Genomic DNA, 23824 nt, shown 5'->3' on the forward strand with positions numbered 1-23824 from the left:
TGTTTGCTTTTAACCGTACATTGCATACCCCTGTATGTTGTGGTCTTTAAGGTGTCCATCTAATAGTTTTTTGAAACTATCAATGCTCCCTGCTGATACGACTGCTTGTGGAAGAGAATTCCACATCCTTACCGCTCTTACAGTGAAGAACCCCTTACGCACTTTAAGGTTAAACCGACTTTCCTCAAGTTTTAGTGAGTGGCCACGTGTCTTATTGTATCTCCTTTCTCTGAATAGTTTGTTCCTTATGCTAGGGTCGCCAGTACAGTATTTGTACATTGATATCATATCCCCCCTCAATCGTCTCTTCTCCAGAGAGAATAGGTTCAGTGCTTGTAGTCTTTCCTCATAGCTGATGTCCTCCATTCCCCTAATTATTTTTGTTGCCCTTCTCCGGACTTTCTCCAGTTCCAGCACATCCTTCCTGAGGACCGGTGCCCAGAACTGGACAGCATACTCCAGATGTGGCCGGACCAGAGTCTTGTAGAGTGGAAGAATAATCTCTTTATTTCTGGAGTGAATCCCCTTTTTTATACAACCCAGCATTCTGTTGGCTTTGCTTGCGGCGGCTTGGCATTGCATGCCACTGCCAAGCCTGTTGTCTACCAGTACCCCCAGGTCCCTTTCCATCCTAATCCTAGACTCACCCAGAGGTCCCCCCCCCTAGTGAGTAGCTTGCTTTCTAGTTTCTGGCCCCCAAGTGCATTACTTTACATTTTTCAACATTAAATCTCATCTGCCATGTAGTTGCCCACCCCGTTATTTTGTTCAGGTCTGCTTGCAAGATTTCCACATCCTGCATAGAAGATATTGGCAAGCCTAATTTAGTATCATCTGCAAATACTGAGATTGTACTAGATATCCCCTCCTTTAGATCATTTATGAATAAATTAAACAGGATTGGTCCCAGGACAGAACCCTGGGGGACCCCACTTTCCACACCCGCCCAATCCGAGTACTCCCCATTAATCACCACCCTCTGTACTCTCCCCTGGAGCCAGTTCTCTATCCAGGTACTCACCTTATGGTCCATACCTACCTTCCTTAGTTTGTACAGTAAGCGTTTGTGGGGAACGGTGTCAAAGGCCTTTGCAAAGTCCAGATACACCACATCCAAAGGCTTACCTTTATCTAAGTGGCAGCTCACTTCATCGTAGAAGGTTAATAGATTGGTTTGGCACGAACGATTTTTCATGAATCCATGCTGATTACTACTTATAATACCGTTTTCATTACTAAAGTCTTGTATGTGGTCCCTTATCATCCCCTCCAAAATTTTGCAGACTACTGATGTTAGGCTGACCGGCCTATAGTTACCCGGGATATATCTCGGCCCCTTTTTAAATATTGGTACCACGTTGGCTTTTTTCCAATCAGCTGGCACCATACCCGTCTGTAAACTATCCTTAAAGATCAAGAATAATGGTCTGGCAATCACCTGGCTGAGCTCATTAAGAACCCTTGGGTGCAAGCCATCCGGTCCTGGGGATTTATTTATGTTAAGTTTCTCTAGTTTAGCTCTAAGTCTATCCTCTGTTAGCCATGGCGGCACTTCCTGAGGTGTATTATTTAGTTCGGCCTTACAAGCTGGGTTCGTGTAGCCCCCCGATTCCTTTGTGAAGACTGAAGAAAATAAATTATTTAACACTTCCGCCTTTTCTCTGTCCTCTGTGGCCATTTTTCCTTTATCATCTTTTATGGGGCCAATGTGCTCTGGCCTCGCTTTCCTACTGTTTATATACTTAAAGAACTTCTTGGGGTTCTTTTTGCTCTCCTCCGCTATATGTCTCTCGTGTTCTATTTTAGCCGCCCTGATTTCGTCTTTACATTTCTTATTACACTCTTTGTAGTGCATAAATGCTGCCAATGACCCCCCAGTCTTGTATTTTTTGAAGGCCTTTTCTTTAGCTCTAATATACATTTTTATGTTGGAGTTTAGCCACCCAGGGTTTAGTTTTGCTCTTTTAAATTTATTTCCCTGTGGAATGCACTAGCCCACCCCCTTGTTAAGTATGCTCTTGAAGCACTCCCATTTTTACTCCGTGTTCTTTGTTCCCAGGGTTCTATCCCATTTGATATTTTCTAGCAGCGAGCGCAGTTTAGGGAAATTGGCTCTTTTGAAATTCAGTGTCCTTATATTACCCTTGTGTTTCCTATTACTGTAATTAATACTGAAACCAATTGACCTATGGTCACTGTTCCCTAAGTTGTCCCGTATTTCTATATCCGTGAGCAGGTCTGTATTGTTGGTAATCAGTAGGTCAAGTACCGCATTGTTTCTTGTCGGTGCATTCACCATCTGACCCATGAAATTGTCCTGCAAAACATTTAGGAACTGCCGAGCCTTGGCTGAATGCGCGGTTCCTTCTGCCCAGTCTATATCAGGATAATTAAAGTCCCCCATTATAATGACATTTCCCATCCTTGCTGCCAATCCTATCTGTAACATGAGGTCCGCCTCACCCTCCTCCCTCTGGTTGGGGGGCCTATAGCATACACCCAATATTACCTTCCCCACCGTGCCTTTCCTTTGAAGCTCTACCCATAGGGATTCTGCCTCGTCCATAGCTCCATTATTAATATCATCCCTCATATTTACCTGTATACTGTTCTTAATATACAAACATACCCCTCCCTCTTTTTTACCTTCTCTATCTCTGCGATAAAGGGAATACCCCTGAATGGTCGCCATCCAGTCATGAGAGCTGTCAAACCAAGTCTCAGTTATCCCCACACAATCTAAGTCCTCCTCAAACATCAGCAGCTCCAGCTCTCCCATCTTGTTGGCCAGGCTTCTGACATTGGTATACAAGCCTCGTAATTTTGATTGGTTACATTTATCCTCATTTGATGTTTTTAGGCTGCTCTCTTGATTTTTCCCCGTACCCACCCTGGGTTTAGGAGCTCCGAACACCCTACCGCTAATGCCCCCATTTCTGCCCTCTGAAACTTGCTTTCCACTGGCTAATTCTACATCTGTACCCTCCCCCCATTCCCTAGTTTAAAAGTCCCTCTAACTTTTTGGCCATCCTCTCACCCAGTACGGCTGCACCCACCCCATTTAGGTGCAATCCGTCCCTACCAAAGAGCCGGTGACCGACTGAGAAGTCGGCCCAGTTCTCCAGGAACCCGAAACCCTCCTTACTACACCAGCTCCTCAGCGTGGCTGGGGGGAAGAACACACCTTCAATGACATCAGTGAGGACGAGGAATTGGACATGAGTAGCTCGGCATCCAACCTTGCTGTCATGCCTGTTGAGGGACCCTCGTATAAAAAGGCTGAAGGAGAACGACCTGTACTGGATGGCCACGCGACTAGACCCCCGGTATAAGCAGAAAGTGTCGGATATGTTACCGAATTACCGGCAGTCGCAAAGGATGCAGCAACTACAAAATAAGTTGAAAAGTATGCTTTACAAAGCATATAAGGGTGATGTCACAGCACAACGGGAATCCAACAGGGGAAGAGGTGAAAGTAATCCTCCTCCTACCACAACCACGCGCGGCAAGGACAGGATGCTTTACAGACGTCTTGTTGATGGAGGACATGCAGAGCTTTTTTAGTCCTACGCATCGCCACAGCCCTTCGGGGTCCACCCTCAGAGAACGACTCGACCGACAGGTAGCAGACTACCTTGCCTTAACTGCAGATATCGACACTCTGAGGAGCGATGAACCCCTTGACTACTGGGTGTGCAGGCTTGACCTGTGGCCTGAGCTATCCCAATTTGCCATTGAACTTCTGGCCTGCCCCGCTTCAAGTGTCCTGTCAGAAAGGACCTTCAGCGCAGCAGGAGGTATTGTCACTGAGAAGGGAAGTCGCCTAGGTCAAAAAAGTCTTGATTACCTCACCTTTATTAAGATGAATGAGGCATGGATCCCGAAGGGACTGACAGTGGGGGATGCATTTGACTAAAAAAGGCCTGATGAGATGCCTTGGGCTAAAAATGGTCCACACTCTGCTGTATTTAATCTCTGGATGACTTACGTGACTTCTCCGCCACCAACTACGGTTCAAGCCGCAATGTTTTAGTGCACTTTCTGCCTTGAAAACCTCAATTTTTCCGGCCGCTGCTATAGCAGCGGCTGCAACAATACCTATTTTTTCATGCATGTGTACATGCCTAATTTTTCTGGCCTCTGGTGCTACACTGTGGCTGCAAAAAAATAAAAAAAAGGCACATACATGTGTCAATTCCCCTTCATGATCGTTACCTTGTTGTGGTGAAGGGGCTTGCGTATCACAATGAAGCGATCACCTCTAGGAGTGTGTTGGCACATTCCAGATGATAAGGTCGTTGCTTCATTGTGAACAGACCAAAAGCGATCTGCGGGATAATTTTTCATAGAAAAAAAAAAAATTTTCTTTAATTTAAAAAAAAGAGGACAGCCTCTGCGGAGCTGGGTATTTTTTGGCCGCGTTACTGAATGCCCATGCACAATGGCTGTAGGCCTCATGCGTCCTTTTGCGGAGGTGACAAACCTGGTCAGTCAGTCAGTGCCCTGCGAAGTCAAACCTGGTCAGTGCCCTGCGAATAGTATTGGATCAGGCCGTAGATGAGCATTAAGAGGAAGAGTTGTGGTCCCCATCACCACCAGAAGCAGACTTGTCGTTGTCGATTGCTGGACCTGTGGCAACGCAGAGAGAGGAGTCTGAAGAAGAGAAGTCAGAGGAGGAAGGTGGCTTTGAGGAGATGGAAGACCAACCACAGCAGGCGTCCCAGGGGGCTTGTTGTTACCTTTCGAGGACCCTTGGTGTTGTACGTGGCTGGATGGAGGAAGAGACCTTCAATGATGTCAGTGAGGACAAGGAACGGGACATGGCTAGCTTGGTATCCAACCTTGTGCAAATGGGGAGTTTGCGCTTGTGCAAATGGACGAACTGACTGACTGACTGTTAAACGGGGAGTTTGGTCTGTCAGAGTTTGGTCTGTCACTGTGAAGCGGGCGTAACACTTACACTACTTGATCGATACAACATCATACCTGATCGTATTCACACACTGGATGTTTTAAAGCACGTTATTCCAAACAATTTAGGAATGTTAGGTGATTTATGCCCTTTATGGATTAAAACCCGACTCTGCGTCAACTACGTAATTTTCCATGGGAGTTTTGCCATGGATCCCCCTCCGGCATGCCACAGTCCAGGTGTTAGTCCCCTTGAAACAACTTTTCCATCACTATTGTGGCCGGTTTGCCCGATTCGCCGGTTCGCGAACATTTGCCGATGTTCGCGTTCGCCGTTCGCGAACGGCAAATTTTAGGTTTGCAACATCACTATTAGGTAAATGCATGTGGGCTAATTTTTGGGGCCTGGAATGGCCGACACTTACTTCTTTATCCTGTGAATGCCTAATTTTTCAGACTGGAATTGAAAATCAATGGGTCTGTAAAGGTTCCACCAAATTGTAGAATGGATGCGGACCCATTTTACAGATGTGTGAATGGACCCTATATGTATTAGACATGTATTTAGCGGCTGCTGTCAGTTCTGGCTGATTTATGAAAAAAATATATACTTTTTTTGCTGTAAAAAAATGTAGGGCAACTTTTCCAATAGCAATACTTCTGTTATGACATTGTCTATGTGCTGGGATTATTTGTGCACAACTAGTACGTCTTTTGTGGCTGCAAATATGACCTAAAGGTTTTTAAAGTTTGCCTCCCATTAAAGTCAATGGGGCCCGCCGCGAACTCGCGGTTCGCAGACTTTTGAGAAAATTTGCAGCTGATGTTCGCGAACTGCCCCGGCCGATGTTCATCCATCACTATTTGACAGCCATAATTAGAGCAGCAAGACTAATACAATTATTTTCTAAAGAGTTTATTTAGGGTTTCTGCACATGCATGCATTAATTTGCCTTCATATTCTAATTTGTATATTTGTGTTGACTTCCTTTATTTGAAAAACACAGATTGCCACATCATAAAAAGGGGTACATGAATAAAAGGAACTAGGTCTCCTATGATTAACCGGTTCTGGACAGTTTTACTGTGGCAGGCTGACTCCCCTGCGTGAACCGACGTACATCTATGTCGTTCGCACGCGGGGCTCGGGGGCACACGAGAGCATGCCCTCCGTCCCTGCAATGACCTGATATGGCTCAGAAAAGATCAGTCATCCAGTCCAGGCCAATGATTGCCCCAGCAGCACTCCAACATCCAGCCTACTACAACTATTTCAATGATTTTTGGCCTGGAGCTGGTGATTGGTCCTGACCAATGGCAGACCATCCTGTACCTGTGTTTTGTAAACACAGGCACAGGAAATTATGTTCTCTGCCCTCGTGGAGCCCTTTTCGATTCCAGCTTGGGAGAAGAAAGCATCCAACAGTGAGTACAGAAGCAGTACACTGACACCAGTACACATAGGCACACATTTAACCCCTTGATCACCCCCTGATCACCCCCCAGATAACTCTTTCACTCTGTCACAGTGCACACTATATACAGTATATAGCTTTTATACTGATTACTGTAATAGTGTCACTTGTGACTTTAGTTAGTGTGAGAGACCGTTAGTTTCTGTCCCAAATAGGTTTAAGGTACCCGCCACCCCCCCCACAAAAAGATTTAACCCCCTGATCACCCCCAGTTAACCCCTTCATTGCCCTGTCACAGTGTCACTATTATAGTGTACAGATATTATTCTGATCACTATATTAGTGTCGCAGGTGACATCAGTTAGTGTTAACAGTAGTTAGCATCAATCTGGGACAGCGTCAGATCCCCGCCGCATATTTAGTAATATAATTTAACCCTTTGATTGCCAGTGACACACACATACACACACTAAACACCTTCATTACTAATATAGTGTCTGAACGGATCAATATTGATCTGATCTTAACCTCTTCCATACAGAGCAGTTACACCCCCTTCCTGCCCAGACCAATTTTCAGCTTTCAGCACTCTCACACTTTGAATGACAATTGCTCAGTCATGCTACGCTGTAACCAAACAACATTTTTATAATTTTTTTCACACAAATAGAGCTTTCTTTTGGTGGTATTTGATCACAACTGGGTTTTTTTTTTCTCGTAATATAAGCAAAAAAAAAGCTAAAATTTTTAAAATTTCTATTAATAAATTTTGCAAAAAAATAATTTTTCTTCATACATTTGGACCACAATTTATACTGCTACATATCTCTGGTAAAATTAACCAAATTAGAGTATATTATTTGGTTCATGTGAAAGTTATTGAGTCTAGAAGCTATGGTACCAATTACTGAAAATTGATCACACCTGATGTACCGACGGTCTATCTCCTTTCTTGAGGCCCTGAAATGTCAGGACAGTACAAATACCCCCCAAATAACCTCTTTTTATAAAGTAGACAGTCCAAGTTATTTAGTAAGAGGCATGGGGAGTTTTTTGAAGTTATAATTTTTTCCCACAATTCTTGGGAAAATTAAAGAAAATTTTTTCCTTTTTTTTTCCCACAAAGTTGTCAATTTATAAGCTATTTCTAACACATAGCATGTACACAGCAAAATGACACCCCAAAATACATTCTGCTACTCCTTCTGAGTATGGTGATTGCCCATGTCAGAGACTTTTACACAGCCTGGCCACAAAAGACTCCACATCCAAGTAGCACCTTCAGGCGTTCTAGGAGCATAAATACACATAAAACTTTCTTACTACCTATCACACTTTTGAAGGCCCTAGAGCACCAATGGAAAAGCCCACAAAATTACCCCATTTTGGAAAGCAAACACTCCAACGTATATTCTATGAGGCATTATGGGTCTTTTGAATGCGTCATTTTTTTCCACAAGTTTTTGGAAAATGTGGGAAAAAATTAAAACTTTTTTTTTTTTACACAAAGTTGTAAATTTATAGGATATTTCTAACACATAGCATGTACATAGCAAAAATGACACTCCAAAATACCTTCTGCCACTCCTCCTGAGTATGGCAATACCACATGTGTGAGACTTTTTCACAGTCATATAGAGGGACCCAACATCCAAGGAGCACCATCATGCGTCCTAGGGAAATAAATCACACACATAAATTCCTGACAACCTCTCACATTGTTGAAGGCCCCTAACACATAGCATAATACATACCAAAATACATTCTGCTGGGCGCATGCGCGGCGCGAAGCTGGACAGACGTTAGAGTCACAGCTCCGCCTGAGGGGAGAGAGGAAAACCGCTTCCTCGGGGCCAGATCACACTTTTAGAGGCATTAAGCACCTATCACCCCCGCAGGAATCCCTCGTGCATGCCTTCGGCCAAAAAGAAGCAACGGGGCCGCCCGCCACAGCATTCCCTAACGACTTATTTGCTCCGCACTAAGGAGTGCACAAAGATGACCAAAGATGGCGCCCAGCCCTCGCCCTCACCCACACAGCCTGCAGTGTTGGCTCAACCACCTCCAGCAGCCAGCAATAATCCAGGGGTCCGTGAGTACTCTCAAACTATTACAAAAGCAGATCTAGATGCTGGGTTTGCAGTGATGTATGAGAAACTAGCAGACAAAACCCAAACTGAGATCCACAAATCCACACACACCCTGACACAGGAGATAACAGCTCTGGGAGGCCGCACAGACCTGCTTGAAACCAAGCATGATGAGCTCTCTATCGCCCATAATGACCTAAGGAAGGATTTTGAGCTTCTCTCTGATAACTATGTCCTGCTCCAAACCCAGGTTGAGGACCTGGACAATAGGAATCGTAGGAATAACCTGCGCCTTAGGGGGATTCCTGAGTCGGTTTCTGAGCTTTTCCCAGCAGTCTCCAAACTTTTTAATGACCTACTCCTGGACAGACCAGCCTCAGCATTCATTTGTGACAGGATTCACAGAGCCCTGCGTCCTAAGCCACCACCTGATAAGCCTCCTAGAGACATTATCCTATGTCTTAAAGACTTCCTTGTTAAGGAGGACATACTCCGGGCTTCCAGAAATTCCAAATATTATGTTAGATGGCCACAGAATTCAAATTTACCCGGATATCTCCCAAGCTACACTAGAGAAGCGTGAAAGAGGTCACTACAGTGTTGCAGACGGCCAGGATTCAGTACAGATGGGGCTTCCCTTTTAAGCTCACGGTTCCTCATAACGGCTCAGTTTATGTTGTATACAACTTAGCAGAAGGCAAAGATTTGCTTATTAAACTGGGCCTCATTGAGGCTGTACCACAGGCCCGCCAACAGATCACTCCCAGACCATAGCCCGTCTGGTCTACCCCAGCGACAAGGAGAGACCAGCGTAGATGGCACAACCCCTTCAGAGATGGCTCTGTGTGATACCACGAGAGATGGACCAGGAATAGAAACTTAATGTCTGTCCTGTTTGGAATTCCATATTATATCCTGTTTTCCCCATGTTTCGTCTGCTTTCTGCAAAATAATTTTTTCAAGACTGCCATCTTCACACTGAATATGCGTTAGTGATTTTTTGGATCCCATGCTGCTCGGTTGGAAGTGTGGGGGTGAAGTCGCCCAGATCAGCATAGATACGTTTTTAGTTCTGACTTATCCTTGGTTGTTCTCCATTTTTGGCTCCTCTGTTATGTAACACTTTCGTCATTTCTGCACATTGGCGCGACCCAGTGAGTACCGGGCTTAGGCCGGGTGATCTTGTGGACTCGGAGATGCCAAGCCAATTAAGATTTTGGACCCCATTTAAATTTACATTTACAGGTGGTTTGTTTTTTTTGTTTTTTTTTTTCTTTTGGCATCCACCACACCTGATGACTGAGAGATACTGGACAGACATTTGCCACGGTAGTGTTATCCCATGTTAGTGAAATGGTCATACATACCAAATTATGCCTTATGATTGTGTGGTCTGGGGTATGATAGCTTACAATCCCACACAGGAATATTAGCCCCTATAGCACAATTCTAGATTTTTGATCGGGGTCTTTGGTCCAAAGAATGTTATTGTATAGATTCCATATTTTTCTCTCTCCCCTCCCGCTAGTTTGCCCCTACTTGACCGCCTGTGCTGGTTTGTATCCTGGCCACGCTGGTGCACCGGTACAGATAGTTGTACTTGTCTGGGCTGGCTGCGACCCGGCTCGGGTGGTTATTGGACTGTTTTGTCCAAGGGTATTAAAGTTTTTTGGATGGGATTCAGGTTTTTGCCCATCCCCCTAGTAGGACCTCTACGCTTGAGGTTTAATATTTCTATTGCAATTTTGTTATTTACTTTTTATTATGGAAAAAAAATGAATAGTTTGTGTTTAAGAAAGTCAATTTTATGGTTCTATGCAATGCTCGTTTGCCTGATGGGAAGGCCTCCGGGGATCCATCCACCTGGGCCCGGGTCCGTCCCATTCGGCCTTATCGCAGATCTAAATCTTGTGGCTGTTAATAAGGCTTATTCTTTTCTTACCCTCACGTTTGCCATCCTCACTAAATATCTGGTCTCTTTTCCATTTTTGAATCAATTTTCCTGCAGAGCATTTTGTCCTCTTGCAGTTAACCATGGGGATTAAAATCATCTCGCACAATGTGCAAGGATTCAACTCCCCCCACAAGAGACATAAGGCTTTTAAACAATATAAAAGTCTGGGGGCAGATATAATATTGCTGCAGGAGACGCATTTTGCCAGGGACAGGCACCCCAAGTTTTTTGACAAATCATTCCAGCAATATAGATGTTCCACGTTTAATAGAAAATCTAGAGGCATTGCAATTTTCATACGTAACAATATAATGTTTGATATTACATCCTCCTATTGTGATCCAGAGAGCCAGTTTCTGATTCTCAAGGGAAGCATAGGTGGAAAATTATCACAATTGTCTCTCTTTACGCCCCTAACGATGCTCAGGCATCCTTTTTTAAATCCTTCTTTGAGGTGCTAGGCAGGTTTGAGTCCCCCCATATGGTTGTTGGAGGGGACTTCAATCTGACGGCCCATCCCCTATTGGATAGAAGTAGAGTGGTCCCTTCCTCCAAGGCCTTTCCTAAGAGCCTGTCTCGCTCCCTCAGTGATATGCAATTGGTTGATACATGGAGGGCACATAATGTTGGGTGTCGGGCATATACATATCACTCGCACCCCCACAATAGTTTCGCTAGATTGGACTATATCTTCTGTACCCCTGTTCTTCTCGCTAATTCTAAGGACGCTCATATCCGGGTATGCCCCTGGTCAGATCATCAGATAGTCACGATGGAGGCTAGCAGCATTGGGATGGGTAGATCATCTTTTAACTGGAGGTTTAATGATTCTTTACTAAATTACCCCACACTCTCCTCTCAAATATCATCCTCGTTAGAAGAATATTTCACAATTAATGAGGCCTTTAAAACACCTGTCTTTACGGTCTGGACGGCCCACAAGGCTGTGATCAGAGGTAAGATCATCGCTCTTGCCTCAGCAAAAAATAAGGCCAGATTGGCTGATATTAAATCTTTAATGAAAGATTTGGACCATTTGTATAACCTCCTCGGGACCTCCTCTTCACCATCTCTGTTAGAACAAATCTCCGGTAAAAGGAAGTCCCTGGATGAGGCCCTTTCGGAGGATTCAGAGAGGGCCCTCAGATGGTCCAAAGCCAAGTTTTTCCTTAGTAGCAATACAGCATCCACCATGTTTGCCAAAAAACTATCTCAAAATATTAGACAAACCCATGTATATAAACTTAGGAGACAAGATGGTAGGCTTGTTTCCCACCCCAAAGAGGTTCTCAATATTTTCACTCAATTTTATAAAAATCTCCTCTCGGACACCCCCCCTCCACTGTGCCCATCTCTAACCTTAATACATGGATGGACGGTTTACATCTGCCATCGCTCTCTGTAGAGCAAAGAGAGTCTATTGATGCCCCTTGTACGGAGGAGGAATTACAAGCCATTATTAAATCTTTAAAAACCTCTACAGCCCCGGGCCTGGATGGGTTCTCTGCCCTATATTATAAATCATTTTCCTCCCTCCTGATTCCCAGACTAACTAAGCTTTTTAATGAAGTTCTTCTTGGTGGAGCCTTCCCTGAAGAAATGCTCCTTGCCAACATGTCCCTCATCCCCAAACCAGATAAAGACCATTCTCTCCCCCAAAACTACAGACCTTTCTCTGTTATGAATAACGATCTTAAGCTCTTCGGCCGTCTCCTTGCGAATAGACTAGCTAGCAGTATCCCCCATCTTATTAACCCAGACCAAACAGGCTTCATCCCAGGCAGACAACTTACGGATAATATCCGCTTGGCCGCTAATATTATTCAAGATGCTAATTCTTCTAAATACTCAACATGCCTAGTCAGCCTAGATATTCATAAGGCATTTGATAGTGTTGGCTGGTCATACATGGAGAACATTCTACCTAGATCTGGTCTGGGAACAGGATTCATTCATGGCTTCAAAGCCCTGTATGACTCCCCCCAAATGAGGATACTGTTACCTGGTTGTAATTCGGAATTCTTTCATCTCATTCGGGGGACTAGACAGGGTTGCCCCCTCTCCCCCCTGCTCTTTGCTCTAGCTATAGAGCCTCTAGCATGTTCCATTAGAAATAATGAAAAGATCTGTGGGTACTTTAAGGGAGGGAGGGAATATAAACTCAGCCTATATGCAGACGATGTGTTGTTATTCTTGTCTAACCCTCATATATCCCTGCCTCAACTACTTATAGAACTGGAGATTTTCCACTCTATGTCTGGATTAAGTGTAAATATACCCAAATGCTCTCTGATGCCTATTAATTTGCCGAATTGGATGCAGGTCTCAATTAAAGACCGTTTTTCATTTTCCTGGTGTACAAAATCGTTTAAATACCTAGGAGTATTTCTCACGCCATACTATGACTCTATTTAGTTAGTGAATTTCCCTCCACTATTTAAAAGATTAGATGCCCTGCTGCGAACATGGTCGACATATTTCATTTCCTTCCTTGGGAGATGTGCAGCGGTGAAAATGATCATCCTACCTAAGCTACTTTTCTGTTTTAGAGCCCTCCCTATCAACATACCTAAGTCTCATATAGCCTCCTTCCAGAGAGATATCTCCAGGTTCGCCTGGAACGGGAAGAGACCTAGATATAACAAGCAAATTATCCACACTCCACACCATAAAGGAGGTCTAGGTCTTCCGGACCTATGGTCATATTACTTATCAGCCAAACTCACCCAAATAGCACAATGGCATTCCAAAGAGGAAGTAATTCCGTGGCTAGCCTTTGAGGAGGCTTCCATTCCCCCCCTTTTTCTTAGGGCTATCCTATGGATTTCTCTGACAACCCCTAGACCTCCCCCCCCCCGCGTAATAAAATTGTCAATCACTTAATTATTTTATGGAGGAAATATAGGTCCCCTTGTGGCCTTCTATCAGAAGTTTCTCCTTTATCTACATTTTTAGGTGTCTTGGAGTCCCCCGCTCTCCCTTTGAACCTGGAGGACCTTCATCCCTGGATTTCTAAAGGCCTGACCTCCCTTCTGTCACTATCAGTAAGCAATTCTTTTTGCTCATTTGACCAACTTATGAGACTTCATAATCTCCCTAAATCAGAAGAGCCCCATTATAAGTCCATCAAAAAGTTCTTCCAATCTCACAGTTCCTTATCACTACATCCCCCCTATACTACATTTGAATCTATCTGTTGCTCCTCACCCAGAGATAGAGGCTTAATCTCAAGGTTATACAGACACCTCATATGCTCCCCATTACCTGATAAATTGAAATACATGCTTAAGTGGGAAGAGGATCTAGAATGCTCGATTTCTGTTTTGGAGTGGGATAACATGCTATCTAACATGCGTAAATGCACACGTTCCTCTGCAAGTAGGGAATCACCATTTAAACTCATCACCAGGTGGTACCTGACTCCTCCTCTGATTCACACTTTTTACAACTCAGTTTCCCCCCTTTGTTTCAGAGGTTGTGATCAGGAGGGCACATTCCTGCATCTCTTTTGGAGTTGCGATCACCTTAAACCTATATGGGACAGAGTCAGGAGGTTTTTGTCCAAATTGAAAGAATCTGAGGCTACTATTAACCCCAGAATATGTCTACTGTTTTCTCGGGTCCCGGACGTCCCTGCCCCCATGTCCAGGCTTTTTCCCACTCTTATGTCATCAATACATTGGATGATTGCTTTAAACTGGAGATCTAGCAGCCTGGTTTGGTCTCAGGTATTATCCAGAATGGAGAGTGTGAGACTCTCCGAAAAACTATTCCATTCCTTAAACAATACCATGATCGCCTTTAATGGGAAATGGGATCTCTGGGACCCTTCTGGCGATTGAGTTTTCCCCCTTTTTTTTTTTGATTCTCTTGATGGTTAACTTTTTTCACATATGACTTTGACTCTGTCTGATATACCATTGCCAACCATATGTTGTAATGTACATACCCTGAAGTTGATTCACATAGGTGTCTTTCCTGGATCTGTGATCCTAATGCTTAACTGTTTTTGTAATACTTTTATGTATGATATTACTTATCACTGATTGTTTGCCTGCATTGCACAAGCTTTGTTATATTCTTCTTGATCTGACTTTCTAATAAAAACTTTTGTAAAAAAACAAAAAAAACAAAAAAACAAAATACATTCTGCTAAACAAAGGATAAACAAAAGATTACCTGTGGTTTTAGCAGTGCAGTGGTCCAGGCAGCAGGCAGGAACGTAGACAGCGTATACAGGAATACTGTCCATAGTCAGTACAGGCAGAGATATTGTCAGCACAGCCAAAGCATTGGTCCAGGTAGTAGGCAGGGATATGGTCAGCAGCAGAAAAAGGATTGTCCATGCAGCAGGCAGGAATACTGTCCATAATTAGTACAGGCAGCAGGCAGAGATATGGTCAGTACAGCCCAAGTATTGGTCCAGGCAACAGGCAGGACCATCAAGCTTAGGGCCTCGGTCGGGAAAGAATGGGGACAGGGGTAGAGGCTTCTCCCACCCAAATCGCTTTGAAGCCTCCGGACTCCAGACCCTGTTCCGAGGTTACAAATCCAGAGAAAATCAAAAACTGGTTTTCTCATATCAGAACACTATATTCTGAAGCCCTTCACAAACTGAGACCCCTGTGTCATTTTGAATCCCACTACTACAGTAGCAGGGCGAAAGATCAGTCTAAGTGGCAGGCAAAAAACATGGTCGTAACAGGCCGAGGTCAGTGCAGGTAAAAGGCAGAAATAGACGGTAGGCTAAGGCATAATCGATAAACAGTCCAGGGTCAGTTCACGTGAAAGGCAGAAACATGGAGGATAAACAATTCAGACGGCAGGCAGAGGCATAGTTAATATACAGGCCAGGGTCGGTTCCCAAGGAAGGCAGTGATATGGTTATTAAAAAAGAATAGCGCGCAAATGCAAAAGAAATAACTACCAAATCTGAAGACAATCCATAAATAAAAATGGGGGTTTGGTCCCACCATATGGCCATATCGTGCTCAAGCCCACTACTGCGTCAAAGTACCCCATTATCAGTGGGTCCTACACTATCCATGAAAAAGAGATGAATCCAGCCTAACCCTTGGAGATAATACTCCTTGCTGGGAAGGATGTGCAAATGCACTACAGGGGACTCCTACCATATCCACTAGATGGTGGACACTGATTGAGTACAGGTGTGTGCGGGGGGGTGGGGAGGGTTGCTCAACCTCGATAGTCTGGTCAGACCGAATACATAATAAACAGGCAAAAAATTTGGGGGAGCATACCCATGTATTTCTAAAGCTGCTGCAGCTATGAACCAAAAGACATGTATATTAAAAAAGAATAGCGCGCAAATGCAAAAGAAATAACTACCAAATCTGAAGACAATCCATAAATAAAAATGGGGGTTTGGTCCCACCATATGGCCATATCGTGCTCAAGCCCACTACTGCGTCAAAGTACCCCATTATCAGTGGGTCCTACACTATCCATGAAAAAGAGATGAATCCAGCCTAACCCTTGGAGATAATACTCCTTGCTGGGAAGGATGTGCAAATGCACTACAGAGGACTCCTACCATATCCACTAGATGGTGGACACTGATTGAGTACAGGTGTGTGCGGGGGGGTGGGGAGGGTTGCTCAACCTCGATAGTCTGGTCAGACCGAATACATAATAAACAGGCAAAATTTTTTTTTTTTTTTATGGTTGGTTGAGGCAGCAGGAAAATATTCAGCACAAACATTGAAAAGGGGAAAATGGCAGTCTGATTGAAATATGGGCTAAAAGTTTAGAGCAGTGTGATAGATTTTGAAGCATTCTCCAATGCATAGGCCAGGTTGGGAGGGACAATCGGTACAATGAAAACTGGTGTCTTTCCTAATTCCTTTTTTGCTACACACCCGACACTTTTTTTGGCGTCTTCTTCCGGTTTCTGATGGTGGGATATGGAAAGGGAAATGGCACTCATGAAGTCTGCTGACACAATCAGAACAAATGATTTCCGGGGGAGATCCTTGCTGGTAAATCAGGGCAGTGGCAATATCTTCAATAAAATGGAGGAAGGGGATTGGTGTTATTGTGGACTTTTTATAGGTGACATATGCGTTGTACATGGCCAAATGGAAAAAGTGAACTGCAAATTTTTTGCACCAAAAGAGGGACTTTCGTGTCGGGAGATAGGGCTGCAGCATTTGATCGTTTAAATCCCCCCCCCCCCCCATGTACTTATTGTACTCGTGGATACAAGCAGGCTTTCGAAGGGGACTTCGAACTGGACCGCGTTGTCTTCGAATTTCCACTGAGGTGTCATCGTGGATGGTGGACATGATGTAAACATCCTTACTATCCCTCCACTTCAAACCCATTACTTCTTCGTTCCTTAGGCTTGTGGATTCCCCGTTTTGTAATGGGGTGGTGACAAGACTCTGCGGGAAGCCCTTCCGTTTTTTTCTTACTGTACCACAGGCCAAGGTTTTTTTGAGGTCCAGGTGGCGGAAAAGGGGCAAACTGGTGTAGTAGTGGTCCATATAAATGTGGTACCCCTTTTGCAACAGTGGGAAGGCTAGGTCCCAGACAATCTTCCCACTTATTCCAATATACGTTGGGCATTCAGGGGGCTGGAGCTCGGAGACTCTGCCTTCGTACATGCGAAAGGCGTACACATATCCTGTTTTGCTTTCGCAGAGCTTGTTTAGTTTTAAGCCATACCTAGCCCTCTTGCTGGGAATGTACTGCTTAAATCCCAGCCGGCCTGTGAGATGGACCAGTGATTCGTCCACAGCGATCTTTTGGTCAGGGACATAAACTTCGGGGAATCGTCTAGAAAATAAATCAATTATTGGGAGAATTTTATAGAATTTATCATAATTGGGATCATCTCGGGGAGGGCACTGCGAATTATCATTAAAATGCAGGAAGCACATTATAATATCATAGCGGGACCTGGACATGACTGATGAATAAAGTGGCATATGGTGGATGGGTTTGGTGGACCAATAAGAATGCAGCTCGTTTTTTTTTTTTGTAACCCCCATATTGATCGTAAGGCCCAAAAACACTTTGAACTCTTCTACTGTTAGGGGTCTCCATTCAAAAGGACGGGCATGATATGAGGTGGGATTGTTCTCTATGAACTGTTGGGCAAAAATATTTGTTTGGTCCATGATGCTTTGAAGGAACTCCATAGGGAAAAATACATTTAAAAAATCAATCAGAACAAAATTTTGGGTTTTGACCTGCAAACCTGGCTGTGCTTTGGAGGGGGGGGGGATTGATGCTGACCCAGAGCTAGAAGGCAGCCACAATGGGTTTGCCAAGGCATCCGGAAGCTGCATTTGGGCTCTGCTTCTTTGGGGCTGGTGTGAAATTCCAGTGCTTGTACTGGGCATTTCCTCCTGGGGTCCAGCGCCGTTGGCGTTTGCCGATTGGCCATTGGCACTGCTGGTTTTCAGTGCGGCGTCTTTTAAGCCTAACTTCTTCCTCCTCCGATGTAAAGCCTTCAAAGAGCTCAAATTCTGAACCAGATTCAGAAATGGTTTCGGCATTGGAAAGTGAGAGCTCCCCGCTGCTCTCATCCGTCAGGGTTAATAATTGATAGGCCTCTTCGGCAGTGAAAAACTTTTTGGACTTGGACATGGTGGCTGTATGAAGGGTGACAGGTACTCGGGTACTTTGCTGGGCAGGTGACAGGCATGAGACAGGTACTCTGGTACTGATAAGCAGGTTGCAGGTAATCGGGTACTCCGATAGGCAGGTGACAGGTACTCTGATGGGCAGGTGACAGGCAGGTGATAGGTACTGATGGGTACTGATGAGTAGTACTGATACTGATAGGTGATACTGATACTGTACTGATGGGTACTGATGATCAGTACTGATACTGATAGGTTATAGGTACTGATGGGTACTGATGAGTAGTACTGATACTGATAGGTGATACTGATACTGTACTGATGGGTACTGATGAGTACTGATAGGTAGTACTGATACTGGTAGGTAAAACTGATACTGTACTGATGGGTACGGATACTGATAGGTGAAAGGTACTGATGGGTACTGATGAGTACTGATGAGTAGTGATGGGTACTGATGAGCAGGCGGCAAGTACTCGGGTACTTCAGGCGGCAAGAACTCTGATGAGCAGGTGAAAGATACTCGGGTACTCTGATGGGTAGGTGACAGGTACTCGGGTACTCTGTTGGGTAGGTGACAGGTACTCGGGTAATCTGATGGGCAGGGGACAGGTACTCGGGTATGCTGATGGGTAGGTGACAGGTACTCAGATGGTACTCTGGTGACAGGTCCTCTTTATTTGGTGGGGGCAATCAGGGCACAGTAATTTCACAATACTCTGTGGTTACTCACTGTTTGCAGATCTCCTACTCACACTGGATCGGTGTGTGAGGAGAAGAGCCTGGTAACAGTGAGTTACCACTGCTTTGTTGACATTAGTGACCGGCTGTGATTGGACACAGCTGGTCACGTGGTAAAAAGCCAATTTCATTGGCTCTTTACCTAGATCGGGGATTGGCTCTGTCCGAGGGAGCTCGCGCTGAGCCGCCCATTTGATTGGATGTGATTGACACAGCCGAACACGTGGTAAACAGCCAATTTCTATTGGCTGTTTACCTTGATCAGGGATGGGCTCTGTCCCAGGGACGAGCCTCATCCCTGATCGGCGCGCTGTTCACCCCGGGGGGCGTGCGGTAGCAGCTAGAGAATTGAGAAAGCCTTCCTGCCGGTGTCATTTGACAATACGCCGGTATGGAAGTGGTTAACTATACTAGCTTCCCCCATAGTTTAGTGTTACCAAAATGCAGCGTTAGCAGGATTGGCCACGACACCTGCCAGTGCCTGCATTTAGCCCACCTGCCCATCCCAAAAGTGCAGTAATCAACAGATTACTGTCACTTCCAATACACAACAAACAAAACTGCAGCTTTAGCAGAGTCAGGCCTGCTAGCAGTTTTTTTTTTGTAGGGATTCAAACAGTCCTCGACAACCAGGTACCTGCAAATTTATTGGCCAAAATGTCAAACCAAAGGTACACTAGTGAAGAGGCCAACAGGATACTGAGCATGACAGATGAGAGTGATGGGGAAGCCTCACTGTCATAATTAGGCTCAGTATTTGAACCTGTAGACAGCAGCAGCACCCTGACAGATGGCTCTGATGACGGAGTAGTGGTCCCTGCTAAGGTCAGGCGTACCCGATTCCATTCTAATGTTGCTGAGGTGCAGCAATCGCAGGGTTCTCATTTGCAGCAGAGTATCGGTACTAGTGCCGCTCAACTTCCTGGTGAACTGGCAAGCACCAGCGGCCAATACATCCTGGTCATAGTCAAACAAGCACTGCAGTAACACTTGGTGATGTGGCGAGTCCCATAAATGCAGTTCAAGCTGATGCGGTGGCTAGCACAAGTAGCGTCCTGCAGCCAGAATTCGAAGACAGTCCCATAGAGCCTATAGTGTCTTTCCTGATACGCTGGCAATTTTTATTTGGGAGCCCACTGTTTTTCAGCTCCCTTACTTCCCCCATTCACTGGCCATCCCGGAATTCAGGTGGAAACAGCCAATTTTACTTCCCTTGGCTTTTATGAGCTGTTTTTCACGGAAGATCTGTACAGATCTATTGTGGACCAAAGCAATTTATAAGCTGATCAAGTATTTGCCGCAAATCCAAATTTGCATGGAAACGTATCACTGTTTCCGAATTTAAAACCTTTCTGGGCCTATCCCTCCTCAAGGGCATTACAAAAAAGAGTGAGCTGCGGTCATATTGGTCCACTGACCCAATTCATCATATACCCGTGTTCTCTGCTGCCATTGCCAGTACGAGATTTAAGAAAATCCTGTGGTTCATGCACTTCAGTGACAATGAACTCTGTCATCCTCGGGGTGACCCTGGATACGACTGGCTACACAAGATTCGGCCCCTCGTAAATCACTTCAACCAGAAGTTTGCAGCCTTGTATATACTCCAGCAAGCTGTCTGTGTTGATGAGTCACTGATTAAGTTTTCTGGCCACCTTGCATTCAAACAGTTTTTCCCCAGCAAGCGTGCCAGATATGGGATCAAGATGTATAAGCTCTGTGACAGGGCAACAGGCTATACAGGTAGTTTCCTGATTTACGAGGCCAAATATAGCAATGTGGAGCCCCTCAACTGCCCAGACTACATGGGGAGCAGCTGCAAGGTTGTTTGGGACTTGGTGTCATCATCCTTATTCAGAAAGGGGTACAATTTATACGTGGACATCTTCTATACAAGCGTGCCACGTTTTAGTCACCTTTTTGAATTTGCAATTGGCACCATGCGACCTAATCGCCGGGGTTTCCCCCAATGGCTTATAGATACCCGACTTAGATGGAGGGAGAGAGCCTGCTTAAAGTCTAACAGATTGCTTGCAGTGAAGTGGAGGGACACATGGAACGTTTTCGTTCTGTCCTCCATTCACGCAGATATGACAGTCCAAATTCCAATGGTGACTGGTGTTGTTGAGAAGCCCCTCTGTGTCCACGAATACAACCTTAACATGGGAGGGGTGGACTTCAATGACCAGATAATGGTGCCCTACTTAATTGCACGTAAGCACAGACGCTGGTACAAAAAAGTGTCTGTATACTTATTTCGATTGGCTCTGCTGAACGCTTATCTGCCTAAAATTCCAGGAAGAGATCATCACAACCCTTCTGTATCCAGAAGGTGCTGTGACCCAAATTCACAATCCAGATGCAGTGAGTCGGCTGCATGAGAGACATTTTCCCGGATGTCCTCTCGAGTACCTCTTACAAAGACACCCCCAAAGAAGATGTCATGTCTGTCGAAAACGTGGATATAGGCATGACACAAGCTATTTTTTCCCTTCTGTCCTAGCCAACCTGGTCTCTGCATTTGGGGACTGTTTCTGTCGCTACCACACACTAGTAGATTATTAGTATGGGGTATAGCACAGCCCAGTCTAGGGCACACTTACACGGAGTCTCAAAAGATGTTAGATGGCGATCACATTTTAAGAGACTCTAACAGGAACAATTTCAAGTTACAAAAATAAAATTGTAAAAAAAAGTTGCAAAAAATAAAAAATAAAATAAAAATCCAAAAATAGTTGCTGTTTAATTGAGGGAATTTTCTGTTCTTACTCTACTTTTCTACTCTTTCTACTTTTACTGTACATTATAATATAGTGTTATACTGTAATGTTTTATTGTTACTGTTTTTCATTCTTAACCATGTTTTTGCTTTTCAGATACCACCATTCTATGCTATTATAATGCTATTATAATGTAATGTTTTATTGTTACTGTTTTATTGTTAACCACTGTTTGCCTTGCAGGCAATAATTTATATATTTTGACAGCAACAGCGTTTGCTCTCAGCATATATGGAAATCTATGATAGTGGCACTGTAGGAGGTGATTTCACCACCACAGTTAAAAAAAAGAGCATATATGGCGAAGCATAGGGGATGGGGGTGGACACAGAGGGAAGATCTCCCCTATCATTGACCATATATTTTTTAACACTTTTCTTGGCAGAGATTTCTTCATCCATGTCGATCGATGCGAATGTAGGAATCTACTATGTTCTTTTTTTTTTTCCTTCAGCCCATGGGCTGTATGAAAAAAAATAAAACATTGCATGTATGCCCATCATTAGAAGTGGGTGGATGTTGGGAGGTCTAATGGTGGGCATACCATACATTTTCTGGCAGAAATTGCCTAATTTACATTGATTGAGGTGAATGGAGGAATCTGTTAGGTTCTCTTTTTTCATACAGCCCACAGGCAGCATGAAAAAAGAACCCTACAATATATGCCCAACAAGGACCAACAACGTACTGGTACGTCACTGGATTTTGAGTGGTCATTCCAGGATGATGCCTGCAGATTTAGGCATCATCTTGGTATAGTTTTTTAAAGACAGCCGTCAAAAGCGATCCACGCTTTCCACGGATTTCTTGGGCTCTCATGTCCCACCGGGTAACCCGAGACTACCGCCGGTGGTTCCATCAGCTGACCATAGAGCTGATTGGAGATGGTAATGGCTCCAATCATCTCTATGGCCTAAAATACCGGAAGCTATGAGCATTTTATGACTTCGGTTTCTCCAGATATAAACAAAACCATTGAGAAATTGGGAAAGCATCTTATCACACCAATCATGGTGTGGACAGATGCTTTAACCGGTTGCCGACCGCCGCACGACTATATACTGCGGCGGTCAGCCCCGGCCAGGCAGAGTGACGTAGAGGTACGTCACTCGCCTGTCACTGACTTGTGAGCCAATTGCAGGCGGGCGCGCGCCTGCCCCGGCTCGTTCACTGACAAGTCAGTGCGTGTGACCGGCGGACCCGATCGTCCGCCGGTCACTCACGATCGCTCCGGTGAAGGGAGAAAGGCGGACGGCTTATGTAAACAAGCTGCCTGCCATTCTCCCTGGTGTAAATGAAGATCAGACGGTTCTACTATGTAGGACCGTTGATCTCTGTTTTTACACCAATAGCCATGTCCCTTTACAGTTAGAAACACGCCCCTAGGATACACTTAACCCCTCTCTCTCCAATACAGTTAACCCCTTCCCTGCCAGTGTCATTTTTGCAGTAACAGTGCATATGTATAGCACTGATTACTGCAGTAATGTCACTGGTAACCCCAAAAGTGTCAAAAATGTCAGTCAAGGGTCCGATCTGTCCACTGCAATGTCGCAGTACCGCGTTAAAAAAAAACACCAAAAATGACAAAAATCTTTCCCTTTGTTAGTAAACGCAATAACTTTTGCGCAAACCAATCAAAATACGCTTTTTGCGATTTTTTTTACCAAACATATGTAGCATAAAACAAATTGGCCGAAAATGTTAAAACATTTTGATTTTTACATTTTTTGGAGGGGGGAATTTCATATAAAAAAAATGTGAAAAATATTGTTATTTTTGCAAAATTGACGCTCTTTTTTTGTTTATAGCGCATGATGAAAAAATCGCACAGATGATCAAATACCACCAAAAGAAAGCTCTGTTTGTGGGAAAAAAAGGACGTCAAATTCGTTTAGGTACAGCGTCGCACGACCGTGCAATTGTCCGTTAAAGTCACGCAGTAAAAAATCGCAAAAAACCCCCTGGTCTTTTAGCAGCCAAATCCTCCGGGGCATAAGTGGTTAAGGGCTTTAAGGGCAGAGGAGAAATCTAGAGTCTAATAGACCGCATTAAAAAAAAAAAAACAGTACCTGTCACTACAGATTGCTATCATAGGGGATATTTAAATTCCCTGTGATAACAATAAAAAAAAAAAAAAAATGAAAGGGAAGGGAAGGGTAGTTGTCAAAATGACATACTAATGCTAATTAAATAACAATAATAAAAAAAATTCAAGCTCCCCTGTATTTGCACACAAAGGCGCACGCAAGCGTCGGTCTAGTGTCATACGTAAACAGCAATCGCAGCATGCATGTGAGGTATTTCCGCGAATGTCAGGTCG

The sequence above is a fragment of the Pelophylax lessonae genome (genome assembly GCF_965119305.1).
Source record: "Pelophylax lessonae genome assembly, chromosome: 1".
Lineage (NCBI taxonomy): Eukaryota > Metazoa > Chordata > Amphibia > Anura > Ranidae > Pelophylax > Pelophylax lessonae.